Genomic DNA, 20,575 nt, shown 5'->3' on the forward strand with positions numbered 1-20,575 from the left:
GGATCCCTTGTAAGACTATAGGGCCAAAGGAAATATCCTCCGATAACAAAGAGAAAGAAGCTTTCTGAGAAACATTTTGTGTTCTGTGAAATCATCTCACAGAGTTACAGCTTTCCCCTCAAGAAGCCTTTCGCTAAGACAGTTCTTGTGGAATTGGCAAAGTGATATTTGGAAGCCCATTGAGGGCTATGGTGGAAAAGGAAATATTCTCAGATGAAATCTGGAAAGAAGCTTTCTGAGGAACTGCTTAGTGTTCTGTTAATTTATCTCACAAAGTTTCATCTGTAATTCGTGGATCTCCTTGCTAGCCTAATTTCTGTGGAATCTGAGAACAGATATTTCGGATCCCTTGGAAGACTATAGGGCCAAAGGAAATATCCTCCGATAACAAAGAGAAAGAAGCTGTCTGAGGAACTTCTTTGTGTTCTGTGAAATCATCTCACAGAGTTACGGCTTTCCCCTCAAGAAGCCTTTCGCTAAGGCACTTCTTGTGGAATTGGCAAAGTGATATTTGGAAGCCCTTAGAGGGCTATGGTGAAAAGGGAAATATCCTCATGAAATCTGGAAAGAAGCTTTCTGAGAAACTGCTTAGTGTTCTGTTAATTCATCTCACCGAGTTACATCTGTATTTCGTGGATCTCTTTTCTTGCCTTATTTCTGTGGAATCTAAGAAAAGATATATCGGATCCCTTTGAAGACGATAGGGCCAAAGGAAATATCCTCCGTTAACAAAGAGAAAGAAGGTTTCTGAGAAACTTCTTTGTGTTCTGTGAAATCATCTCACAGAGTTACAGCTTTCCCCTCAAAAAGCCTTTCGCTAAGACAGTTCTTGTGGAATTGGCAAAGTGATATTTGGAAGCCCATAGAGGGGTATGGTGAAAAAGGAAATATCCTCAGATGAAATCTGGAAAGAAGCTTTCTGAGAAACTGCTTAGTGTTCTGTTAATTCATCTCACAGAGTTACATCTGTATTTCGTGGATCTCTTTGCTAGCCTTATTTCTGTGGAATCTGAGAACACTTATTTCGGATCCATTGGAAGACTATAGGGCCAAAGGAAATGTCCTCCGATAACAAAGAGAAAGAAGCTTTCTGAGAAACTACATTGTGTTCTGTGAAATCATCTCACAGAGTTACAGCTTTCCCCTCAAGAAGCCTTTCATTAAGGCAGTTCTTTTGGAATTGGCAATGTGATATTTGGAAGCCCATAGAGGGCTATGGTGAAAAAGGAAATATGCTCAGATGAAATCTGTAAAGAAGCTTTCTGAGAAACTGCTTAGTGTTCCGTTAATTCATCTCACAGAGTTACATCTGTATTTCGTGGATCTCTTTGCTAGCCTTATTTCTGTGGAATCTGAGAACAGATATTTCGGATCCCTTTGAAGACTCTAGGGCCAAAGGAAATATCCTCCGATAACAAAGAGAAAGAAGCTTTCTGAGAAACTTCTTTGTGTTCTGTGAAATCATCTCACAGAGTTACAGCTTTCCCCTCAAGAAGCCTTTCGCTAAGGCACTTCTTGGGGAATTGGCAATGTGATATTTGGAAGCCCATAGAGGGCTATGGTGAAAAAGGAAATATCCTCACATGAAATCTGGAAAGAAGCTTTCTGAGAAACTGCTTAGTGTTCTGTTAATTCATCTCACAGAGTTACATCTGTATTTCGTGGATCTCCTTGCTAGCCTTATTTCTGTGTAATCTGAGACCAGATATTTCGGATCCCTTTCAAGACTATAGGGCCAAAGGAAATATCCTCTGATAACAAAGGGAAAGAAGCTTTCTGAGAAACTTCTTTGTGTTCTGTGAAATCATCTCACAGAGTTACAGCTTTCCCCTCAAAAAGCCTTTCGCTAAGACAGTTCTGGTGGAATTGGCAAAGTGATATTTGGAAGCCCATAGAGGGCTATGGTGAAAAAGGAAATATCCTCAGATGAAATCTGGTAAGAAGCTTTCTGAGAAACTGCTTAGTGTTCTGTTAATTCATCTCACAGAGTTACATCTGTATTTCGTGGATCTCTTTGCTAGCCTTATTTCTGTGGAATCTGAGAACAGATATTTCGGATAACTTGGAAGACTATAGGGCCAAAGGAAATGTCCTCCGATAAGAAAGAGAAAGAAGCTTTCTGAGAAACTTCTTTGTGTTCTGTGAAATCATCTCACAGAGTTACAGCTTTCCCCTCAAGAAGCCTTTCGCTAAGACAGTTCTTGTGGAATTGGCAAAGTGATATTTGGAAGCCCATTGAGGGATATGGTGGAAAAGGAAATATTCTCAGATGAAATCTGGAAAGAAGCTTTCTGAGGAACTGCTTAGTGTTCTGTTAATTTATCTCACAAAGTTTCATCTGTAATTCGTGGATCTGTTTGCTAGCCTAATTTCTGAGGAATCTGAGAACAGATATTTCGGATCCCTTGGAAGACTATAGGGCCAAAGGAAATATCCTCCGATAACAAAGATAAAGAAGCTGTCTGAGGAACTTCTTTGTGTTCTGTGAAATCATCTCACAGAGTTACGGCTTTCCCCTCAAGAAGCCTTTCGCTAAGACCGTTCTTGTGGAATTGGCAAAGTGATATTTGGAAGCCCTTAGGGGGCTATGGTGAAAAGGGAAATATCCTCATGAAATCTGGAAAGAAGCTTTCTGAGAAACTGCTTAGTGTTCTGTTAATTCATCTCACCGAGTTACATCTGTATTTCGTGGATCTCTTTTCTTGCCTTATTTCTGTGGAATCTAAGAAAAGATATATCGGATCCCTTTGAAGACGATAGGGCCAAAGGAAATATCCTCCGATAACAAAGAGAAGGAAGCTTTCTGAGAAACTTCTTTGTGTTCTGTGAAATCATCTCACAGAGTTACAGCTTTCCCCTCAAAAAGCCTTTCGCTAAGACAGTTCTTGTGGAATTGGCAAAGTGATATTTGGAAGCCCATAGAGGGGTATGGTGAAAAAGGAAATATCCTCAGATGAAATCTGGAAAGAAGCTTTCTGAGAAACTGCTTAGTGTTCTGTTAATTCATCTCACAGAGTTACATCTGTATTTCGTGGATCTCTTTGCTAGCCTTATTTCTGTGGAATCTGAGAACACTTATTTCGGATCCATTGGAAGACTATAGGGCCAAAGGAAATGTCCTCCGATAACAAAGAGAAAGAAGCTTTCTGAGAAACTACATTGTGTTCTGTGAAATCATCTCACAGAGTTACAGCTTTCCCCTCAAGAAGCCTTTCGCTAAAACAGTTCTTGTGGAATTGGCAATGTGATATTTGGAAGCCCATAGAGGGCTATGGTGAAAAAGGAAATATGCTCAGATGAAATCTGTAAAGAAGCTTTCTGAGAAACTGCTTAGTGTTCTGTTAATTCATCTCACAGAGTTACATCTGTATTTCGTGGATCTCTTTGCTAGCCTTATTTCTGTGGAATCTGAGAACAGATATTTCGGAACCCTTTGAAGACTATAGGGCCAAAGGAAATATCCTCCGATAACAAAGAGAAAGAAGCTTTCTGAGAAACTTCTTTGTGTTCTGTGAAATCATCTCACAGAGTTACAGCTTTCCCCTCAAGAAGCCTTTCGCTAAGGCACTTCTTGGGGAATTGGCAATGTGATATTTGGAAGCCCATAGAGGGCTATGGTGAAAAAGGAAATATCCTCACATGAAATCTGGAAAGAAGCTTTCTGAGAAACTGCTTAGTGTTCTGTTAATTCATCTCACAGAGTTACATCTGTATTTCGTGGATCTCCTTGCTAGCCTTTTTTCTGTGGAATCTGAGACCAGATATTTCGGATCCCTTTCAAGACTATAGGGCCAAAGGAAATATCCTCCGATAACAAAGGGAAAGAAGCTTTCTGAGAAACTTCTTTGTGTTCTGTGAAATCATCTCACAGAGTTACAGCTTTCCCCTCAAAAAGCCTTTCGCTAAGACAGTTCTGGTGGAATTGGCAAAGTGATATTTGGAAGCCCATAGAGGGCTATGGTGAAAAAGGAAATATCCTCAGATGAAATCTGGTAAGAAGCTTTCTGAGAAACTGCTTAGTGTTCTGTTAATTCATCTCACAGAGTTACATCTGTATTTCGTGGATCTCTTTGCTAGCCTTATTTCTGTGGAATCTGAGAACAGATATTTCGGATAACTTGGAAGACTATAGGGCCAAAGGAAATGTCCTCCGATAAGAAAGAGAAAGAAGCTTTCTGAGAAACTTCTTTGGGTTCTGTGAAATCATCTCACAGAGTTACAGCTTTCCCCTCAAGAAGCCTTTCGCTAAGACAGTTCTTGTGGAATTGGCAAAGTGATATTTGGAAGCCCATTGAGGGATATGGTGGAAAAGGAAATATTCTCGGATGAAATCTGGAAAGAAGCTTTCTGAGAAACTGCTTAGTGTTCTGTTAATTTATCTCAAAAAGTTTCATCTGTAATTCGTGGATCTCTTTGCTAGCCTAATTTCTGTGGAATCAGAGAACAGATATTTCGGATCCCTTGGAAGACTATAGGGCCAAAGGAAATATCCTCCGATAACAAAGAGAAAGAAGCTTTCTGAGAAACTTCTTTGTGTTCTGTGAAATCATCTCACAGAGTTACAGCTTTCCCCTCAAGAAGCCTTTCGCTAAGGCACTTCTTGGGGAATTGGCAATGTGATATTTGGAAGCCCATAGAGGGCTATGGTGAAAAAGGAAATATCCTCAGATGAAATCTGGAAAGAAGCTTTCTGAGAAACTGCTTAGTGTTCTGTTAATTCATCTCACAGAGTTACATCTGTATTTCGTGGATCTCCTTGCTAGCCTTATTTCTGTGGAATCAGAGAACAGATATTTCGGTTCCCTTGGAAGACTATAGGGCCAAAGGAAATATCCTCCGATAACAAAGGGAAAGAAGCTTTCTGAGAAACTTCTTTGTGTTCTGTGAAATCATCTCACAGAGTTACAGCTTTCCCCTCAAGAAGCCTTTCGCTAAGACAGTTCTTGTGGAATTGGCAAAGTGATATTTGGAAGCCCATTGAGGGCTATGGTGAAAAAGGAAATATCCTCACATGAAATCTGGAAAGAAGCTTTCTGAGAAACTGCTTAGTGTTCTGTTAATTCATCTCACAGAGTTACATCTGTATTTCGTGGATCTCTTTGCTAGACTTATTTCTGTGGAATCTGAGAACAGATATTTCAGATCCCTTGGAAGACTATAGGGCCAATGGAAATATCCTCCGATAACAAAGAGAAAGAAGCTTTCTGAGAAACTTCTTTGTGTATTGTGAAATCATCTCACCGAGTTACAGCTTTCCCGCAAGAAGCCTTTCGCTAAGACAGTTCTTGTGGAATTGGCAAACTGATATTTGGAAGGCCATAGAGGGCTATGGTGAAAAGGGAAATATCCTCATGAAATCTGGAAAGAAGCTTTCTGAGAAACTGCTTAGTGTTCTGTTAATTCATCTCACCGAGTTACATCTGCATTTCGTGAACCTCTTTTCTTGCCTTATTTCTGTGAAATCTGAGAACAGATATTTCGGATCCCTTTGAAGACTATAGGGCCAAAGGAAATATCCTCCGATAAGAAAGAGAAAGAAGCTTTCTGAGAAACTTCTTTGTGTTCTGTGAAATGATCTCACAGAGTTACAGCTTTCCCCTCAGGAAGCCTTTCGCTTAGACAGTTCTTGTGGAACTGGCAAAGTGATATTTGGAAGCCCTTAGAGGGCTATGGTGAAAAAGGAAATATCCTCAGATGAAATCTGGAAAGAAGCTTTCTGAGAAACTGCTTAGTGTTCTGTTAATTCATCTCACAGAGTTACATCTGTATTTCGTGGATCTCTTTGCTAGCCTTATTTCTGTGGAATCTGAGAACAGATATTTCGGATCCCTTTGAAGACTATAGGGCCAAAGGAAATATCCTCCGATGACAAAGAGAAAGAAGCTTTCTGAGGAACTCCTTTATGTTCTGTGAAATCATCTCACAGAGTTACAGCTTTCTCCTCAAGAAGACTTTCGATAAGACAGTTCTTCTGGAATTGGCAAAGTGATATTTGGAAGCCCGTTGAGGGCTATGGTGAAAAAGGAAATATCCTCAGATGAAATCTGGAAAGAAGCTTTCTGAGAAACTGCTTAGTGTTCTGTTAATTCATCTCACAGAGTTACATCTGTATTTCATGGATCTCTTTGCTAGCCTTATTTCTGTGGAATCTGAGAACAGATATTTCAGATCCCTTGGAAGACTAGAGGACCAAAGGTAATATCCTCCGATAACAAAGAGAAAGAAGCTTTCTGAGGAACTTCTTTGTGTTCTGTGAAATCATCTCACAGAGTTACAGCTTTCCCCTCTACAAGCCTTTCGCGAAGACATTTCTTGTGGAATTGGCAATGGATATTTGGAAGCCCATTGTGGGCTATGGTGAAAAAGGAAATATCCTCAGATGAAATCTGGAAAGAAGCTTTCTGAGAAACTGCTTAGTGTTCTGTTAATTCATCTCACAGAGTTACATCTGTATTTCGTGGATCTCTTTGTTAGCCTTATTTCTGTGGAATCTGAGAACAGATATTTCGGATCCCTTTGAAGACGATAGGGCCAAAGCAAATATCCTCCGATAACAAACTGAAAGAAGCTTTCTGAGGAACTCCTTTGTGTTCTGTGAAATCATCTCACAGAGTTACAGCTTTCTCCTCAAGAAGACTTTCGCTAAGACAGTTCTTCTGGAATTGGCAAAGTGATATTTGGAAGCCCATAGAGGTCTATGGTGAAAAAGGGAATATCCTCAGATGAAATCTGGAAAGAAGCTTTCAGAGAAACTGCTTAGTGTTCTGTTAATTCATCTCACAGAGTTACATCTGTATTTCGTGGATCTCTTTGCTAGCCTTATTTCTGTGGAATCTGAGAACACTTATTTCGGATCCATTGGAAGACTATAGGGCCAAAGGAAATGTCCTCCGATAACAAAGAGAAAGAAGCTTTCTGAGAAACTACATTGTGTTCTGTGAAATCATCTCACAGAGTTACAGCTTTCCCCTCAAGAAGCCTTTCATTAAGGCAGTTATTTTGGAATTGGCAATGTGATATTTGGAAGCCATTAGAGGGCTATGGTGAAAAAGGAAATATGCTCAGATGAAATCTGTAAAGAAGCTTTCTGAGAAACTGCTTAGTGTTCCGTTAATTCATCTCACAGAGTTACATCTGTATTTCGTGGATCTCTTTGCTAGCCTTATTTCTGTGGAATCTGAGAACAGATATTTCGGATCCCTTTGAAGACTCTAGGGCCAAAGGAAATATCCTCCGATAACAAAGAGAAAGAAGCTTTCTGAGAAACTTCTTTGTGTTCTGTGAAATCATCTCACAGAGTTACAGCTTTCCCCTCAAGAAGCCTTTCGCTAAGGCACTTCTTGGGGAATTGGCAATGTGATATTTGGAAGCCCATAGAGGGCTATGGTGAAAAAGGAAATATCCTCACATGAAATCTGGAAAGAAGCTTTCTGAGAAACTGCTTAGTGTTCTGTTAATTCATCTCACAGAGTTACATCTGTATTTCGTGGATCTCCTTGCTAGCCTTATTTCTGTGTAATCTGAGACCAGATATTTCGGATCCCTTTCAAGACTATAGGGCCAAAGGAAATATCCTCTGATAACAAAGGGAAAGAAGCTTTCTGAGAAACTTCTTTGTGTTCTGTGAAATCATCTCACAGAGTTACAGCTTTCCCCTCAAAAAGCCTTTCGCTAAGACAGTTCTGGTGGAATTGGCAAAGTGATATTTGGAAGCCCATAGAGGGCTATGGTGAAAAAGGAAATATCCTCAGATGAAATCTGGTAAGAAGCTTTCTGAGAAACTGCTTAGTGTTCTGTTAATTCATCTCACAGAGTTACATCTGTATTTCGTGGATCTCTTTGCTAGCCTTATTTCTGTGGAATCTGAGAACAGATATTTCGGATAACTTGGAAGACTATAGGGCCAAAGGAAATGTCCTCCGATAAGAAAGAGAAAGAAGCTTTCTGAGAAACTTCTTTGTGTTCTGTGAAATCATCTCACAGAGTTACAGCTTTCCCCTCAAGAAGCCTTTCGCTAAGACAGTTCTTGTGGAATTGGCAAAGTGATATTTGGAAGCCCATTGAGGGATATGGTGGAAAAGGAAATATTCTCAGATGAAATCTGGAAAGAAGCTTTCTGAGGAACTGCTTAGTGTTCTGTTAATTTATCTCACAAAGTTTCATCTGTAATTCGTGGATCTGTTTGCTAGCCTAATTTCTGAGGAATCTGAGAACAGATATTTCGGATCCCTTGGAAGACTATAGGGCCAAAGGAAATATCCTCCGATAACAAAGAGAAAGAAGCTGTCTGAGGAACTTCTTTGTGTTCTGTGAAATCATCTCACAGAGTTACGGCTTTCCCCTCAAGAAGCCTTTCGCTAAGACCGTTCTTGTGGAATTGGCAAAGTGATATTTGGAAGCCCTTAGGGGGCTATGGTGAAAAGGGAAATATCCTCATGAAATCTGGAAAGAAGCTTTCTGAGAAACTGCTTAGTGTTCTGTTAATTCATCTCACCGAGTTACATCTGTATTTCGTGGATCTCTTTTCTTGCCTTATTTCTGTGGAATCTAAGAAAAGATATATCGGATCCCTTTGAAGACGATAGGGCCAAAGGAAATATCCTCCGATAACAAAGAGAAGGAAGCTTTCTGAGAAACTTCTTTGTGTTCTGTGAAATCATCTCACAGAGTTACAGCTTTCCCCTCAAAAAGCCTTTCGCTAAGACAGTTCTTGTGGAATTGGCAAAGTGATATTTGGAAGCCCATAGAGGGGTATGGTGAAAAAGGAAATATCCTCAGATGAAATCTGGAAAGAAGCTTTCTGAGAAACTGCTTAGTGTTCTGTTAATTCATCTCACAGAGTTACATCTGTATTTCGTGGATCTCTTTGCTAGCCTTATTTCTGTGGAATCTGAGAACACTTATTTCGGATCCATTGGAAGACTATAGGGCCAAAGGAAATGTCCTCCGATAACAAAGAGAAAGAAGCTTTCTGAGAAACTACATTGTGTTCTGTGAAATCATCTCACAGAGTTACAGCTTTCCCCTCAAGAAGCCTTTCGCTAAAACAGTTCTTGTGGAATTGGCAATGTGATATTTGGAAGCCCATAGAGGGCTATGGTGAAAAAGGAAATATGCTCAGATGAAATCTGTAAAGAAGCTTTCTGAGAAACTGCTTAGTGTTCTGTTAATTCATCTCACAGAGTTACATCTGTATTTCGTGGATCTCTTTGCTAGCCTTATTTCTGTGGAATCTGAGAACAGATATTTCGGAACCCTTTGAAGACTATAGGGCCAAAGGAAATATCCTCCGATAACAAAGAGAAAGAAGCTTTCTGAGAAACTTCTTTGTGTTCTGTGAAATCATCTCACAGAGTTACAGCTTTCCCCTCAAGAAGCCTTTCGCTAAGGCACTTCTTGGGGAATTGGCAATGTGATATTTGGAAGCCCATAGAGGGCTATGGTGAAAAAGGAAATATCCTCACATGAAATCTGGAAAGAAGCTTTCTGAGAAACTGCTTAGTGTTCTGTTAATTCATCTCACAGAGTTACATCTGTATTTCGTGGATCTCCTTGCTAGCCTTATTTCTGTGGAATCTGAGAACAGATATTTCGGATCCCTTTCAAGACTATAGGGCCAAAGGAAATATCCTCCGATAACAAAGGGAAAGAAGCTTTCTGAGAAACGTCTTTGTGTTCTGTGAAATCATCTCACAGAGTTACAGCTTTCCCCTCAAAAAGCCTTTCGCTAAGACAGTTCTGGTGGAATTGGCAAAGTGATATTTGGAAGCCCATAGAGGGCTATGGTGAAAAAGGAAATATCCTCAGATGAAATCTGGTAAGAAGCTTTCTGAGAAACTGCTTAGTGTTCTGTTAATTCATCTCACAGAGTTACATCTGTATTTCGTGGATCTCTTTGCTAGCCTTATTTCTGTGGAATCTGAGAACAGATATTTCGGATAACTTGGAAGACTATAGGGCCAAAGGAAATGTCCTCCGATAAGAAAGAGAAAGAAGCTTTCTGAGAAACTTCTTTGGGTTCTGTGAAATCATCTCACAGAGTTACAGCTTTCCCCTCAAGAAGCCTTTCGCTAAGACAGTTCTTGTGGAATTGGCAAAGTGATATTTGGAAGCCCATTGAGGGATATGGTGGAAAAGGAAATATTCTCGGATGAAATCTGGAAAGAAGCTTTCTGAGAAACTGCTTAGTGTTCTGTTAATTTATCTCAAAAAGTTTCATCTGTAATTCGTGGATCTCTTTGCTAGCCTAATTTCTGTGGAATCTGAGAACAGATATTTCGGATCCCTTGGAAGACTATAGGGCCAAAGGAAATATCCTCCGATAACAAAGAGAAAGAAGCTTTCTGAGAAACTTCTTTGTGTTCTGTGAAATCATCTCACAGAGTTACAGCTTTCCCCTCAAGAAGCCTTTCGCTAAGGCACTTCTTGGGGAATTGGCAATGTGATATTTGGAAGCCCATAGAGGGCTATGGTGAAAAAGGAAATATCCTCAGATGAAATCTGGAAAGAAGCTTTCTGAGAAACTGCTTAGTGTTCTGTTAATTCATCTCACAGAGTTACATCTGTATTTCGTGGATCTCCTTGCTAGCCTTATTTCTGTGGAATCAGAGAACAGATATTTCGGTTCCCTTGGAAGACTATAGGGCCAAAGGAAATATCCTCCGATAACAAAGGGAAAGAAGCTTTCTGAGAAACTTCTTTGTGTTCTGTGAAATCATCTCACAGAGTTACAGCTTTCCCCTCAAGAAGCCTTTCGCTAAGACAGTTCTTGTGGAATTGGCAAAGTGATATTTGGAAGCCCATTGAGGGCTATGGTGAAAAAGGAAATATCCTCACATGAAATCTGGAAAGAAGCTTTCTGAGAAACTGCTTAGTGTTCTGTTAATTCATCTCACAGAGTTACATCTGTATTTCGTGGATCTCTTTGCTAGACTTATTTCTGTGGAATCTGAGAACAGATATTTCAGATCCCTTGGAAGACTATAGGGCCAATGGAAATATCCTCCGATAACAAAGAGAAAGAAGCTTTCTGAGAAACTTCTTTGTGTATTGTGAAATCATCTCACCGAGTTACAGCTTTCCCGCAAGAAGCCTTTCGCTAAGACAGTTCTTGTGGAATTGGCAAACTGATATTTGGAAGGCCATAGAGGGCTATGGTGAAAAGGGAAATATCCTCATGAAATCTGGAAAGAAGCTTTCTGAGAAACTGCTTAGTGTTCTGTTAATTCATCTCACCGAGTTACATCTGCATTTCGTGAACCTCTTTTCTTGCCTTATTTCTGTGAAATCTGAGAACAGATATTTCGGATCCCTTTGAAGACTATAGGGCCAAAGGAAATATCCTCCGATAAGAAAGAGAAAGAAGCTTTCTGAGAAACTTCTTTGTGTTCTGTGAAATCATCTCACAGAGTTACAGCTTTCCCCTCAAGAAGCCTTTCGCTTAGACAGTTCTTGTGGAACTGGCAAAGTGATATTTGGAAGCCCTTAGAGGGCTATGGTGAAAAAGGAAATATCCTCAGATGAAATCTGGAAAGAAGCTTTCTGAGAAACTGCTTAGTGTTCTGTTAATTCATCTCACAGAGTTACATCTGTATTTCGTGGATCTCTTTGCTAGCCTTATTTCTGTGGAATCTGAGAACAGATATTTCGGATCCCTTTGAAGACTATAGGGCCAAAGGAAATATCCTCCGATGACAAAGAGAAAGAAGCTTTCTGAGGAACTCCTTTATGTTCTGTGAAATCATCTCACAGAGTTACAGCTTTCTCCTCAAGAAGACTTTCGATAAGACAGTTCTTCTGGAATTGGCAAAGTGATATTTGGAAGCCCGTTGAGGGCTATGGTGAAAAAGGAAATATCCTCAGATGAAATCTGGTAAGAAGCTTTCTGAGAAACTGCTTAGTGTTCTGTTAATTCATCTCACAGAGTTACATCTGTATTTCGTGGATCTCTTTGCTAGCCTTATTTCTGTGGAATCTGAGAACAGATATTTCGGATAACTTGGAAGACTATAAGGCCAAAGGAAATGTCCTCCGATAAGAAAGAGAAAGAAGCTTTCTGAGAAACTTCTTTGTGTTCTGTGAAATCATCTCACAGAGTTACAGCTTTCCCCTCAAGAAGCCTTTCGCTAAGACAGTTCTTGTGGAATTGGCAAAGTGATATTTGGAAGCCCATTGAGGGATATGGTGGAAAAGGAAATATTCTCAGATGAAATCTGGAAAGAAGCTTTCTGAGGAACTGCTTAGTGTTCTGTTAATTCATCTCACAAAGTTTCATCTGTAATTCGTGGATCTGTTTGCTAGCCTAATTTCTGAGGAATCTGAGAACAGATATTTCGGATCCCTTGGAAGACTATAGGGCCAAAGGAAATATCCTCCGATAACAAAGAGAAAGAAGCTGTCTGAGGAACTTCTTTGTGTTCTGTGAAATCATCTCACAGAGTTACGGCTTTCCCCTCAAGAAGCCTTTCGCTAAGACCGTTCTTGTGGAATTGGCAAAGTGATATTTGGAAGCCCTTAGGGGGCTATGGTGAAAAGGGAAATATCCTCATGAAATCTGGAAAGAAGCTTTCTGAGAAACTGCTTAGTGTTCTGTTAATTCATCTCACCGAGTTACATCTGTATTTCGTGGATCTCTTTTCTTGCCTTATTTCTGTGGAATCTAAGAAAAGATATATCGGATCCCTTTGAAGACGATAGGGCCAAAGGAAATATCCTCCGATAACAAAGAGAAGGAAGCTTTCTGAGAAACTTCTTTGTGTTCTGTGAAATCATCTCACAGAGTTACAGCTTTCCCCTCAAAAAGCCTTTCGCTAAGACAGTTCTTGTGGAATTGGCAAAGTGATATTTGGAAGCCCATAGAGGGGTATGGTGAAAAAGGAAATATCCTCAGATGAAATCTGGAAAGAAGCTTTCTGAGAAACTGCTTAGTGTTCTGTTAATTCATCTCACAGAGTTACATCTGTATTTCGTGGATCTCTTTGCTAGCCTTATTTCTGTGGAATCTGAGAACACTTATTTCGGATCCTTTGGAAGACTATAGGGCCAAAGGAAATGTCCTCCGATAACAAAGAGAAAGAAGCTTTCTGAGAAACTACATTGTGTTCTGTGAAATCATCTCACAGAGTTACAGCTTTCCCCTCAAGAAGCCTTTCGCTAAAACAGTTCTTGTGGAATTGGCAATGTGATATTTGGAAGCCCATAGAGGGCTATGGTGAAAAATGAAATATGCTCAGATGAAATCTGTAAAGAAGCTTTCTGAGAAACTGCTTAGTGTTCTGTTAATTCATCTCACAGAGTTACATCTGTATTTCGTGGATCTCTTTGCTAGCCTTATTTCTGTGGAATCTGAGAACAGATATTTCGGAACCCTTTGAAGACTATAGGGCCAAAGGAAATATCCTCCGATAACAAAGAGAAAGAAGCTTTCTGAGAAACTTCTTTGTGTTCTGTGAAATCATCTCACAGAGTTACAGCTTTCCCCTCAAGAAGCCTTTCGCTAAGGCACTTCTTGGGGAATTGGCAATGTGATATTTGGAAGCCCATAGAGGGCTATGGTGAAAAAGGAAATATCCTCACATGAAATCTGGAAAGAAGCTTTCTGAGAAACTGCTTAGTGTTCTGTTAATTCATCTCACAGAGTTACATCTGTATTTCGTGGATCTCCTTGCTAGCCTTATTTCTGTGGAATCTGAGACCAGATATTTCGGATCCCTTTCAAGACTATAGGGCCAAAGGAAATATCCTCCGATAACAAAGGGAAAGAAGCTTTCTGAGAAACTTCTTTGTGTTCTGTGAAATCATCTCACAGAGTTACAGCTTTCCCCTCAAAAAGCCTTTCGCTAAGACAGTTCTGGTGGAATTGGCAAAGTGATATTTGGAAGCCCATAGAGGGCTATGGTGAAAAAGGAAATATCCTCAGATGAAATCTGGTAAGAAGCTTTCTGAGAAACTGCTTAGTGTTCTGTTAATTCATCTCACAGAGTTACATCTGTATTTCGTGGATCTCTTTGCTAGCCTTATTTCTGTGGAATCTGAGAACAGATATTTCGGATAACTTGGAAGACTATAGGGCCAAAGGAAATGTCCTCCGATAAGAAAGAGAAAGGAGCTTTCTGAGAAACTTCTTTGGGTTCTGTGAAATCATCTCACAGAGTTACAGCTTTCCCCTCAAGAAGCCTTTCGCTAAGACAGTTCTTGTGGAATTGGCAAAGTGATATTTGGAAGCCCATTGAGGGATATGGTGGAAAAGGAAATATTCTCGGATGAAATCTGGAAAGAAGATTTCTGAGAAACTGCTTAGTGTTCTGTTAATTTATCTCAAAAAGTTTCATCTGTAATTCGTGGATCTCTTTGCTAGCCTAATTTCTGTGGAATCTGAGAACAGATATTTCGGATCCCTTGGAAGACTATAGGGCCAAAGGAAATATCCTCCGATAACAAAGAGAAAGAAGCTTTCTGAGAAACTTCTTTGTGTTCTGTGAAATCATCTCACAGAGTTACAGCTTTCCCCTCAAGAAGCCTTTCGCTAAGGCACTTCTTGGGGAATTGGCAATGTGATATTTGGAAGCCCATAGAGGGCTATGGTGAAAAAGGAAATATCCTCAGATGAAATCTGGAAAGAAGCTTTCTGAGAAACTGCTTAGTGTTCTGTTAATTCATCTCACAGAGTTACATCTGTATTTCGTGGATCTCCTTGCTAGCCTTATTTCTGTGGAATCAGAGAACAGATATTTCGGTTCCCTTGGAAGACTATAGGGCCAAAGGAAATATCCTCCGATAACAAAGGGAAAGAAGCTTTCTGAGAAACTTCTTTGTGTTCTGTGAAATCATCTCACAGAGTTACAGCTTTCCCCTCAAGAAGCCTTTCGCTAAGACAGTTCTTGTGGAATTGGCAAAGTGATATTTGGAAGCCCATTGAGGGCTATGGTGAAAAAGGAAATATCCTCACATGAAATCTGGAAAGAAGCTTTCTGAGAAACTGCTTAGTGTTCTGTTAATTCATCTCACAGAGTTACATCTGTATTTCGTGGATCTCTTTGCTAGACTTATTTCTGTGGAATCTGAGAACAGATATTTCAGATCCCTTGGAAGACTATAGGGCCAATGGAAATATCCTCCGATAACAAAGAGAAAGAAGCTTTCTGAGAAACTTCTTTGTGTATTGTGAAATCATCTCACCGAGTTACAGCTTTCCCGCAAGAAGCCTTTCGCTAAGACAGTTCTTGTGGAATTGGCAAACTGATATTTGGAAGGCCATAGAGGGCTATGGTGAAAAGGGAAATATCCTCATGAAATCTGGAAAGAAGCTTTCTGAGAAACTGCTTAGTGTTCTGTTAATTCATCTCACCGAGTTACATCTGCATTTCGTGAACCTCTTTTCTTGCCTTATTTCTGTGAAATCTGAGAACAGATATTTCGGATCCCTTTGAAGACTATAGGGCCAAAGGAAATATCCTCCGATAAGAAAGAGAAAGAAGCTTTCTGAGAAACTTCTTTGTGTTCTGTGAAATCATCTCACAGAGTTACAGCTTTCCCCTCAAGAAGCCTTTCGCTTAGACAGTTCTTGTGGAACTGGCAAAGTGATATTTGGAAGCCCTTAGAGGGCTATGGTGAAAAAGGAAATATCCTCAGATGAAATCTGGAAAGAAGCTTTCTGAGAAACTGCTTAGTGTTCTGTTAATTCATCTCACAGAGTTACATCTGTATTTCGTGGATCTCTTTGCTAGCCTTATTTCTGTGGAATCTGAGAACAGATATTTCGGATCCCTTTGAAGACTATAGGGCCAAAGGAAATATCCTCCGATGACAAAGAGAAAGAAGCTTTCTGAGGAACTCCTTTATGTTCTGTGAAATCATCTCACAGAGTTACAGCTTTCTCCTCAAGAAGACTTTCGATAAGACAGTTCTTCTGGAATTGGCAAAGTGATATTTGGAAGCCCGTTGAGGGCTATGGTGAAAAAGGAAATATCCTCAGATGAAATCTGGAAAGAAGGTTTCTGAGAAACTGCTTAGTGTTCTGTTAATTCATCTCACGAATTTTCATCTGTAATTCGTGGATCTCTTTGCTAGCCTAATTTCTGTGGAATCTGAGAACAGATATTTCGGATCCCTTGGAAGACTATAGGGCCAAAGGAAATATCCTCCGATAACAAAGAGAAAGAAGCTTTCTGAGGAACTTCTTTGTGTTCTGTGAAATCATCTCACAGAGTTACAGCTTTCCCCTCAAGAAGCCTTTCGCTAAGACAGTTCTTGTGGGATTGGCAAAGTGATAATTGGAAGCCCATAGAGGGGTATGGTGAAAAAGGAAATATCCTCAGATGAAATCTGGAAAGAAGCTTTCTGAGAAACTGCTTAGTGTTCTGTTAATTCATCTCACAGAGTTACATCTGTATTTCGTGGATCTCTTTGCTAGCCTTATTTCTGTGGAATCTGAGAACACTTATTTCGTATCCATTGGAAGACTATAGGGCCAAAGGAAATGTCCTAAGATAACAAAGAGAAAGAAGCTTTCTGAGAAACTACATTGTGATCTGTGAAATCATCTCACAGAGTTACAGCTTTCCCCTCAAGAAGCCTTTCGTTATGGCAGTTCTTCTGGAATTGGCAATGTGATATTTGGAAGCCCATAGAGGGCTATGGTGAAAAAGGAAATATGCTCAGATGAAATCTGGAAAGAAGCTTTCTGAGAAATGGCTTAGTGTTCTGTTAATTCATCTCACAGAGTTACATCGGTATTTCGTGGATCTCTTTGCTAGCCTTATTTCTGTGGAATCTGAGAACAGATATTTCGGATAACTTGGAAGAATATAGGGCCAAAGGAAATGTCCTCGGATAACAAAGAGAAAGAAGCTTTCTGAGAAACTTCTTTGTGTTCTGTGAAATCATCTCACAGAGTTACAGCTTTCCCCTCAAGAAGCCTTTTGCTAAGACAGTTATTGTGGAATTGGCAAAGTGATATTTGGAAGCCCATAGAGGGCTATGGTGAAAAAGGAAATATCCTCATGAAATCTGGAAAGAAGCTTTCTGAGAAACTGCTTAGTGTTCTGTTAATTCATCGCACAGAGTTACATCTGTATTTCGTGGATCTTTTTGCTAGCCTTATTTCTGTGGAATCTGAGAACAGATATTTCGAATCCCTTTGAAGACTATAGGGCCAAAGGAAATATCCTCCGATAACAAAGGGAAAGAAGCTTTCTGAGGTACTTCTTTGTGTTCTGTGAAATCATCTCACAGAGTTACAGCTTTCCACTCAAGAAGCCTTTCGCTAATCAGTTCTTGTGGAATTGGCAAAGTGATATTTGGAAGCCCATAGAGGGCTATGGTGAAAAAGGAAATATCCTCATGAAATCTGGAAAGAATATTTCTGAGAAACTGCTTAGTGTTCTGTTAATTCATCTCACAGAGTTACATCTGTATTTCGTGGATCTCTTTGCTAGCCTTATTTCTGTGGAATCAGAGAACTGATATTTCGGATCCCTTGGAAGACTATAGGGCCAAAGGAAATATCCTCCGATAACAAAGAGAAAGAAGCTTTCTGAGAAACTACATTGTGATCTGTGAAATCATCTCACAGAGTTACAGCTTTCCCCTCAAGAAGCCTTTCGTTTAGGCAGTTCTTGTGGAATTGGCAATGTGATATTTGGAAGCCCATAGAGGGCTATGGTGAAAAAGGAAATATGCTCAGATGAAATCTGGAAAGAAGCTTTCTGAGAAACTGCTTAGTGTTCTGTTAATTCATCTCACAGAGTTACATCTGTATTTCGTTGATCTCTTTGCTAGCCTTATTTCTGTGGAATCTGAGAACAGATATTTCGGATCCCTTTGAAGACTCTAGGGCCAAAGGAAATATCCTCCGATAACAAAGAGAAAGAAGCTTTCTGAGAAACTTCTTTGTGTTCTGTGAAATCATCTCACAGAGTTACAGCTTTCCCCTCAAGAAGCCTTTCGCTAAGGCACTTCTTGGGGAATTGGCAATGTGATATTTGGAAGCCCATAGAGGGCTATGGTGAAAAAGGAAATATCCTCACATGAAATCTGGAAAGAAGCTTTCTGAGAAACTGCTTAGTGTTCTGTTAATTCATCTCACAGAGTTACATCTGTATTTCGTGGATCTCCTTGCTAGCCTTATTTCTGTGGAATCTGAGACCAGATATTTCGGATCCCTTTCAAGACTATAGGGCCAAAGGAAATATCCTCCGATAACAAAGAGAAAGAAGCTTTCTGAGAAACTTCTTTGTGTTCTGTGAAATCATCTCACAGAGTTACAGCTTTCCCCTCAAAAAGCCTTTCGCTAAGACAGTTCTGGTGGAATTGGCAAAGTGATATTTGGAAGCCCATAGAGGGGTATGGTGAAAAAGGAAATATCCTCAGATGAAATCTGGAAAGAAGCTTTCTGAGAAACTGCTTAGTGTTCTGTTAATTCATCTCACAGAGTTACATCTGTATTTCGTGGATCTCTTTGCTAGCCTTATTTCTGTGGAATCTGAGAACAGATATTTCGGATAACTTGGAAGAATATAGGGCCAAAGGAAATGTCCTCCGATAACAAAGAGAAAGAAGCTTTCTGAGAAACTTCTTTGTGTTCTGTGAAATCATCTCACAGAGTTACAGCTTTCCCGTCAAGAAGCCTTTCGCTAAGACAGTTCTTGTGGAATTGGCAAAGTGATATTTGGAAGCCCATAGAGGGCTATGGTGAAAAAGGAAATATCCTCATGAAATCTGGAAAGAAGCTTTCTGAGAAACTGCTTAGTGTTCTGTTAATTCATCGCACAGAGTTACATCTGTATTTCGTGGATCTTTTTGCTAGCCTTATTTCTGTGGAATCTGAGAACAGATATTTCGAATCCCTTTGAAGACTATAGGGCCAAAGGAAATATCCTCCGATAACAAAGGGAAAGAAGCTTTCTGAGGTACTTCTTTGTGTTCTGTGAAATCATCTCACAGAGTTACAGCTTTCGACTCAAGAAGCCTTTCGCTAATCAGTTCTTGTGGAATTGGCAAAGTGATATTTGGAAGCCCATAGAGGGCTATGGTGAAAAAGGAAATATCCTCATAAAATCTGGAAAGAATCTTTCTGAGAAACTGCTTAGTGTTCTGTTAATTCATCTCACAGAGTTACATCTGTATTTCGTGGATCTCTTTGCTAGCCTTATTTCTGTGGAATCAGAGAACTGATATTTCGGATCCCTTGGAAGACTATAGGGCCAAAGGAAATATCCTCCGATAACAAAGAGAAAGAAGCTTTCTGAGAAACTTCCTTGTGTTCTGTGAAATCATCTCACAGAGTTACAGCTTTCCTCTCAAGAAGCCTTTCGCTAAGGCAGTTCTTGTGGAATTGGCAATGTGATATTTGGAAGCCCATAGAGGGCTACGGTGAAAAAGGAAATATCCTCAGATGAAATCTGTAAAGAAGCTTTCTGAGAAACTGCTTAGTGTTCTGTTAATTCATCTCACAGAGTTACATCTGTATTTCGTGGATCTCTTTGCTACCCTTATTTCTGTGCAATCTGAGAACAGATATTTCGGATCCCTTTAAAGACTATAGGGCCAAAGGAAATATCCTCCGATAACAAACAGAAAGAAGCTTTCTGAGGAACTCCTTTGTGTTCTGTGAAATCAACTCACAGAGTTACAGCTTTCCCCTCAAGAAGCCTTTCGCTAAGACAGTTCTTGTGGAATTGGCAAAGTGATATTTGGAAGCCCATTGAGGGCTATGGTGAAAAAGGAAATATCCTCAGATGAAATCTGGAAAGAAGCTTTCTGAGAAACTGCTCTGTGATATGTGACTTCCACTCACAGAGTTACATCTGTATTTCGTGGATCTCTTTGCTAGCCTTATTTCTGTGGAATCTGAGAACAGATATTTCGGATCCCTTTGAAGACTATAGGGCCAAAGGAAATATCCTCCGATAACAAACAGAAAGAAGCTTTCTGAGGAACTCCTTTGTGTTCTGTGAAATCATCTCACAGAGTTACAGCTTTCCCCTCAAGAAGCCTTTCGCTAAGACAGTTCTTGTGGAATTGACAAAGTGATAATTGGAAGCCCATAGAGGGGTATGGTGAAAAAGGAAATATCCTCAGATGAAATCTGGAAAGAAGCTTTCTGAGAAACTGCTTAGTGTTCTGTTAATTCATCTCACAGAGTTACATCTGTATTTCGTGGATCTCTTTGCTAGCCTTATTTCTGTGGAATCTGAGAACACTTATTTCGTATCCATTGGAAGACTATAGGGCCAAAGGAAATGTCCTCCAATAACAAAGAGAAAGAAGCTTTCTGAGAAACTACATTGTGATCTGTGAAATCATCTCACAGAGTTACAGCTTTCCCCTCAAGAAGCCTTTCGTTAAGGCAGTTCTTGTGGAATTGGCAATGTGATATTTGGAAGCCCATAGAGGGCTATGGTGAAAAAGGAAATATGCTCAGATGAAATCTGGAAAGAATCTTTCTGAGAAACTGCTTAGTGTTCTGTTAATTCATCTCACAGAGTTACATCTGTATTTCGTGGATCTCTTTGCTAGCCTTATTTCTGTGGAATCTGAGAACAGATATTTCGGATCCCTTTGAAGACTCTAGGGC

This window comes from Macaca mulatta, chromosome 13 (genome assembly GCF_049350105.2).
Source record: "Macaca mulatta isolate MMU2019108-1 chromosome 13, T2T-MMU8v2.0, whole genome shotgun sequence".
NCBI lineage: Eukaryota > Metazoa > Chordata > Mammalia > Primates > Cercopithecidae > Macaca > Macaca mulatta.